The following is a 7422-nucleotide window of genomic DNA, read 5'->3' as shown; positions in this document are numbered from 1 at the left end:
TTGTCTTTGAAGGACAGTTTTGGTAATTAAAAGTCTTGGTTGACGGTTTTTTCTTTCAGCCCCTCGAATATATTGACCCAATACTTTCTGTCCTCTAAGTTTCTGATGAGAAATCAGCCTTTGAAAGTTTGATTATAATGTGTCTCAGTATGGGTCTTAGTTAGAGTTGTTTGGACTTCTTGGATGTGTATATTCATGTCTTTCACCAAACTTGGGAAGTTTTCCACCAATGTTTCTTCAAATAGTCCTTTTCCCCTTTTCTGTCACTCTTATCCTTCTGGAACTCTCACAGTGCATATGTTGATCTGTTTGATGGTGTTCCCAGGTCCTTGAGACTGTGCTTACTTTTCTTCAATCCTGTTTCCTCAATCCTGTTCCCTCAACTCAATCATTTCCACTGCCCTATGTTAAAATTTACTAATTCTTTCTTTTGTCTTTACAGATCAGTCTTTGAATCCCTCTAGTAAATTTTTTCATTTCAGTAATTGTACTTTTCAGCTCCAGAATTTTTTTGGTTTCTTTTTTTAATCTCTTTATTTATATTTCCATTTTGTCCACCTATCATTTTATTTACTTTCTCCACATCTTTCTTTAGGTTTTTTGAACATCTTTTAGACAGTTATTCTAGCCTTTATCCAGTATATTTGTTATCAGGTCTTTTTCAAAGATAGTTTCTGTTGATTGATTGATTTTTTTTTTTTTTGAATGAATTATCCTTTCCTGTTTCTTTGTATGTCTTAGAGTTTTTTATTTGACACTGAACATTTGAAGCTAATAATGTGGTAATTGGAAATCAGATTCTTCATCTTCCTCAGAGTTTGATGTTTTTTTGCTGTTGTTTTTATTTATTGTGTTTTTGATTGTTGTAAGCCATCTCTGTCTCAAAGATTAGCCTGAGATGTAAACATAGGTCTTTTCTGAGCCTGTGTCTTTCCTTGGGCATGTGTGGTCACTTTGCAATTTTCCCTCTCTATACAGTTACTTTTGAATGTCCTAATCTTTGCTCCCCCAAAGGGAAAAATTTTAAAAATGAAGAAGGGGCAAAAAAAGGCACCTACTAGGTCCTCTGGAAGTCAATTCAGCTGAAGGATAGGACCTTGCAATAATATGGGAGGTATGTCAACAGTTGGTACCTATCTCTTTGAACTTTTGTGATGAGAAGCAGCAATCACTGATTAGGACACAGATCCCTGATATTTGAAGGACAGAGTCTTTTCTACCTACCCTGCTCCCACAAGGTGTGTGCCAGCTGCTCCAGGAGCATGTGCACAGCTGTAGATTTGAGATAGTTGGCTCCTCCTGGGCTAAGAGCTGAAATTGAGTGAAATTAACCACAGTATAATTTTCTAATCCTTACCTTGGAAGTTGCAAAACTTTAATAGACTCCAGAGTTCCAAAATAGTTACACCAGACAGATTCTGTAATTATTGCCTAGGTGGGGAGATAGATTCCTGGTGCTTCCAATTTTGCCATCTTCCCAGAATCCTCCTAGGTTTATTTTTTTAACATGATCCACATATAAAGGATTCCCCCCCACCATGGGAATTTGTGCTCTTTTCTAGATTAATGTGTATTTGTGCTTTGAAAACTGGAAAGTGAAGAAGGTATCTAAGAATTTTTGTGAAACAGAGTGTTAAGATGGTACTCTGCTAAGAATAGCAACCAAAAGGAAATTGCCAAGTTCCTTATATCTTAAAAGGAGATGTTAGATTATCCAGTCTACTGTTTCCTTCTGGACAACTTAATGGGGACAAATAGCTTTAAAATGTATTTTTTAATTATTGAGAAATATGTGATTATAGTGGAAATACAGAAAAACAGAAGGAAAAATGTTTATAATTCCTTGCATCAGAGTAAACTGCCATTAATGGTTAAAAGCCAAGGTAGAATGATGAAGGAATTTTGCCCAGGGGAACATTGATTCTTGATTAATTTTATTTTATTAAAATTTTATTATAGTACATTTTCACATTATTTTTAACTCACAGTATAGCAAGCATTTTTGCATGTTATGATAAATAGTTGATTTAAGTGAAAAGGTTTTTTCCCCCTTTCTTTCTATTTTTACTCATTTAGGTATTTCTTCCATAGCCTCTCTTTATAATAAAGTAAAAAACAAAAAATAAGAAACACCTTTGTGTAAAAAGGATTTTCCATCTAAACAACAGCTCTGTGACCTTGGACAAGTCCATTCACTGCTATGATGTAAGTTTTCCTACCTGCAAAATGAGCTGGTTAAATTAGACAGACTCCTAAGGTCACTTTCAGTTTTGAAATTCAATGATTCTAAGGCATGCATGATCTGGTGTGTGACCTCTTTCTAAACCTCATTATCTGATTCTGGCCTCCCACTCTTCTTACACACCTACCTCTCTTTTCTATTCTCTTCTTGACCCAGACCAGTTCATGCTATAGCTCCTGAGTGAGCAAGCTGTCTCTGGGAATGGTTATGAGACGCCAATATTCCATTCCAAGCCCTTCTCCAGAAGCCTGTAAACAATATATCTAACCTTTCCAAGACACAATCCTCTCATGGACCCTGGAAGCTGACTTCTTTTGATAACCTCTGCCTGGTAGAGATAAAAATGAAAGACTGTGTTTGATGGTTCACACAATTAGTATGGTAAAAACTTCATCTAAGTCTCAGATATGCTTTCCAGATCCTTCCTGGATTAGTAGGAATTCTAGTTGGTAAACCCTGGGGCCAGTTGCACATACATTAAATACCAAAATAGCAATGCTTCATGCATGTTTGACCTTGATGGAAGAGAGCAATTTCAACAGTTTTTTGAAAGGTATAGAAAGGGAGATAATAAATTCAATAGAAGAACTTGCCTTTGATGACTGGGACAGCTATATAAAGTGGTATAGAAATTTTGAATAGTTTGTGAAGGTAAAGAAAGAGATCAGGTGGAGCTATTCTGAGCATTAGTCAGTAAGTTTCAAAGTGGCAGTGTGATTGAAGGGGAGAAAGGAGAAATGACTGATATACCTGGACAGTTTATGAAATCAGAACTCTAAGGAGGAGATGAGGCTCACTAAAGGGAACACAGGTATAGCTCCAAGGGGGTGCAGTCCAGATCTTCATTAAGTGTTGTAATGTCATGAGGGGGCAACATCAAAGTTGAGTTATCTTTCCAAAGGAAGGGAAAGGGTGATGAGACTCCTTTGAATAATAGGGGATTTGGGCAGATCCAAGACTCACTTAAGTTTCATATTTCACTATGGGGAACTACCAAGGGAAAGATTTAGATAAATATGTTAGGAAAACAAATATCTGGGCCCCCAATCAAAATGAAATGGAAATGAGTATATAATATTGGCCAAGGAACCAAGAATACCTGAATTATATATCAGACCACAGCCATATTTTTCTATAAGAGCACCAAAGGAATTCAATAATAATAAACATTCATATATTACTTTGTGCTAGACATTGTTCTAAGCACTTTGGATTTATTAGCTTATTTAGTCTTCATAACAGATGTTATGTAAGGAGAAGGCTAGCATGTGGGGTGAATCATCCACTTGGGAGTCAAAGCAAAACTAAATGGCAGCAGAGCTTGAGGCAGAGAGGAAAATGGTAGGCCAGTAGTCAAAATCCATAAATATGGAAAAGTCACTGGGAGACTGGTAAGGGAAAAAATGAACAGAGATAGAAAATACCTTAGCTCATTATTTGAGTGATTATTTGCTCATTAACATATTCATTGAATATTTATTGAGGTTTGCTATAGGATGTGTCAATGTTCAGCTTTAACAATAATGCCAAGTTATTTTATGAGACTGACTACTGCCTACTGTGCTAAGGAGGCAGGTCAAGTTATTTTAAATGATGTTTGTACTTATCCTCTTACTGGTTGTAAGATTTTATGGATGCTCATCTCTCCAACACTTGATCTTGCCAGATTTCTAAATTTTTGACATTTCAAATAATTTTATATCTTATAATATCTTCTTGTATCTTCATTTTTATTTCTCATCATTCTTGCAGATGCGTGCTAATAGACATGTAGAGAGATGTTTATCGCAACATATTTCATAATAGTAAAAAAAAAATAATAAAACTGGAGGCAATTCAAATGCCCATCGACAGGAAAATGGATAATGCAGTTACAGCAGAGAAAATTAAAGAATTACTGTTATGCTTAGGAATAAAGATAAATTAGATTTAAAAAACTAAGTTCTGGGAGAATATATATAGTATGATACACTTTTTATTAAGTTTGAAAGCCAAAACAATATATTGCCTAGGCATAAGTATATACGATACAACTGATTTTTTTAAAGCAAGAAAATGAGAAACATGAAAATCAGGATGGAGTTTATCTCAGTGCTGGGAGATAGGAGAATGGAATAAGGAAAGAGCATTTAGAAGTGAACGTATTGACAGTATTCTAATTCTTCACCTTGATGAGATGTTCATGGGTATTCATTAGAAAAATATTCCAAATTCAAGAGAAGAGATAAAATGAAAAGAGTGACCTGTGGGGATGATTACTGACACTGTTTCATGAACCAAAGATTACAAATGTTTTAATTTTGTATGTCTGATTCAAAACAGTGAAATAAAATATTTATTGAGCTCCTAGTGGGAACTGAACCCATACTCTAGATTTATTCTGAATAACAAACCTAGAGAGGTTTATTTCTTGCTTAGCTATAGGCCAACAGAGGCCTGCTCAAGGACCCAGGTTGATAGAACAACCAACACCCTGAATGCTAGTGTTTAACATATGTTTCGATCTCTTTACCATTCAATAGATTCTCAGCTTTTTCTCTGATTTCTTTTCTTGACTCCATTCACATAGGTTCCATTGTCAGAGTCTGATTACCTAGTGATGACTACCAATTACTGGTAATCACTTATTTAATAAGCATTTTCACTACTATTTTCTAGAAATTGCATGTATAAAGCATAAAATTTATAGTAGCATGGCGTTTAGTATGTGCTCAATAGATGTTAATGTCGTTACTAAGCACACTTGGGATTATATTTAGAAATTCTTAGCATTCACCATTGTTACAATGGATTTTACAGGCTTCCCCACTCCAGCATTGTTAACCATTTGTCCTTAAGTAGCAGAAATTGTATAATAAAACAAAAGGAGTCACACAGAGTTCAGTCTGAGATTGGGATGACTGAGTAAGAAAAGGAAAAAGTCCTATGACAAATGTTGAAAATTAAGACCATCTCCTTTCCAATCCCTCTTCCTCACAAGTTGCTCACCTACTATAGACAGGGGGTGCTCCAGGAAAATAATCATCCACTAATGTGGATGAAATCTCTAAAAAAGTCTTTGCAGAAGTTGGAGGGAGTGATATTTCTGGCTTTATAATCCTTCCTTCTCTTTTGAAATATTGTCCTACCATCCTGCACATTAGTGAGCCTAAGATGCAAGAACAAAATGCTCCTCAATCCCTTTGAAATAGTCTTCCAGCTTGTGACAAAAGGAGCGAAATGTCTACTCTTCCTTTCCTTCTTCAAAGGCTCTTATCTCAGAGACAAGGGCTTAATATCTGTGCTTTGTCCAACTCCCCCACCCTGACCTAATTTGCAAACCCCTGGAGTACTCTTCTGCAACTTTCCCATGTGAAGTTATTTATCTTCCTTAAGAGTCAACTCAGTCTGTTTAGGGAGAATGCTCCCCCAAGCTCTGTTGACAATCCCTTCCAGTGCTGAGTTACTACTGTAATCACAAAGTTTTTAAAAATATCTTAGATTCTCATGCAGCTGCGATCACCTTTCACTCTTCTTGAAACCCTCCTACGTCTTCCCACTGCTCTTGAACTAAAGTCTAAAGTCTTTATTATCGCCTTGGAGACCCCGCATGATCTAGCTTCTGTCTGCCTCTCCAGCCTCATTTGGGTTTCCTTGCATTTTACCCCTGCTCAGCTCCTTCATTCTCAAGGCTCTAGTTTATTTCTTCCTCTTCGAACCACCTCTTTCTCTGCCCAAAACATAATTCCTATTCTTATGTGGTTTCATCTTGGTAAATTAATGAGGAGCTCAATTGCTGGATCTTACGGCAGGAGTACATTTAGTTTTAAAGAAACCGCCAAACTGTTTTCTGAAGTGACTGTACCATTGTGCATTTTCCACCAGCAATGAATGAGAATTCCTGTTGCTCCATATTCTCCAAGCCCACAGTCGGTGGTGTCAGTGTTCTGAATTTATACCATTCTAGTAGGTGTGCAATCTCATTGTTGTTTTGATTTGCATTTTTAATTTTTTAATTTAATTTTTAAATTTAATTTGCATTTTTTCCCTGGTGACTGATGGAGTGTACATTTTCATAAGCTTTTTTATTTTTTATTTTTTTGTATCTGTATATCTTCTTTAGTGAAGTGTCTGTGACGATCTTTGACTGACATTTTAATTGAATTCTTTGTTTTCTTATTGGTCAGTTTTAAGAAGTCTTTGTATTTTTTTGGATAGCAGTCCTCTATCAGATGTATTTTTTGCAAACATTTTTCTCCCAGTCTGTGGCTTGTCTTCTCATTCTCTTGATTCTGTCTTTCATAGAGCAAAAGCTTTTAATTTTAATGAGGTCCAGCTCATCAATGATTTCTTTCATAGATTGTGCCTTTCATGTTGTTCTAGAAAGTCATTCCCATACCCCAGGTCATCCAGATTTTCTCCTGTGTTATCTTCTAGGGACCTCCTTCATTTTCAGATGATGAAACTGAGGGGGAGAGAAGTAAAATTACTTTCCTAGTCACTTAGTAGCTGAGGAAGGAAAGGCCAAAATGGTTGTGCCCTGAATCTCCACATAGTACCTTTCCCACAACTTACCTTGGTGTTTCCCTGACTCAGGAGCCCAACCTTGATTTATTTTTTAGAACTGCAGAGTCCTTTTCTGGGCATAGGTCCTTCTAGTGTGAGCCAGCCAAAGTTGGTCCTATAATGCCTCTTAGCCTATGTTGGTTATCCCATCTTCTTTCTTTCTTTCTTTTTTTTTTCTTAAAGATTTTATTTATTTATTTGAGACAGAGAGAGGGAGACTGCATGAGTGGGAGGAAGGGAAGAGGGAAAGGGAATTTGGAGCCTGAAGCAGGGCTCAATCCTACCACTTTGGTAGGATCTGAGGTCATGACCAGAGCTGAAACCATGAACCAGCTGCTTAACTGACTGAGCTACTGAGGCACTCCAGTCATCGCATCTTCTTATACAACAAAGACAGCAGCTGTGGTGTTGCTGCAGTGTGTTATCTTGATCCCTCCATAACAAAGGACTCCCTTTCCCTGGCTGTGGGGAGCATGGTCCATAGAGCCTTCAGCTGTCGATCCTCTCCAGAATTATTTAAGAAAGGTCACCTTATCCAAATTGAAGACTCCTTTCCTGAATCAGCCTGTATCCGATAACTAGTTAATGTGGAAATTCAGTGCCTGGTCCCATGCCCCAATACTGCCCAACTCTAT

This window comes from Mustela putorius, unplaced genomic scaffold (genome assembly GCF_011764305.1).
Source record: "Mustela putorius furo isolate JIRA1106 unplaced genomic scaffold, ASM1176430v1.1 tig00003983_pilon_pilon_pilon, whole genome shotgun sequence".
NCBI lineage: Eukaryota > Metazoa > Chordata > Mammalia > Carnivora > Mustelidae > Mustela > Mustela putorius.
The sequence above is the reverse complement of the archived record's forward strand: the minus strand, read 5'-3'. Positions refer to the sequence as shown.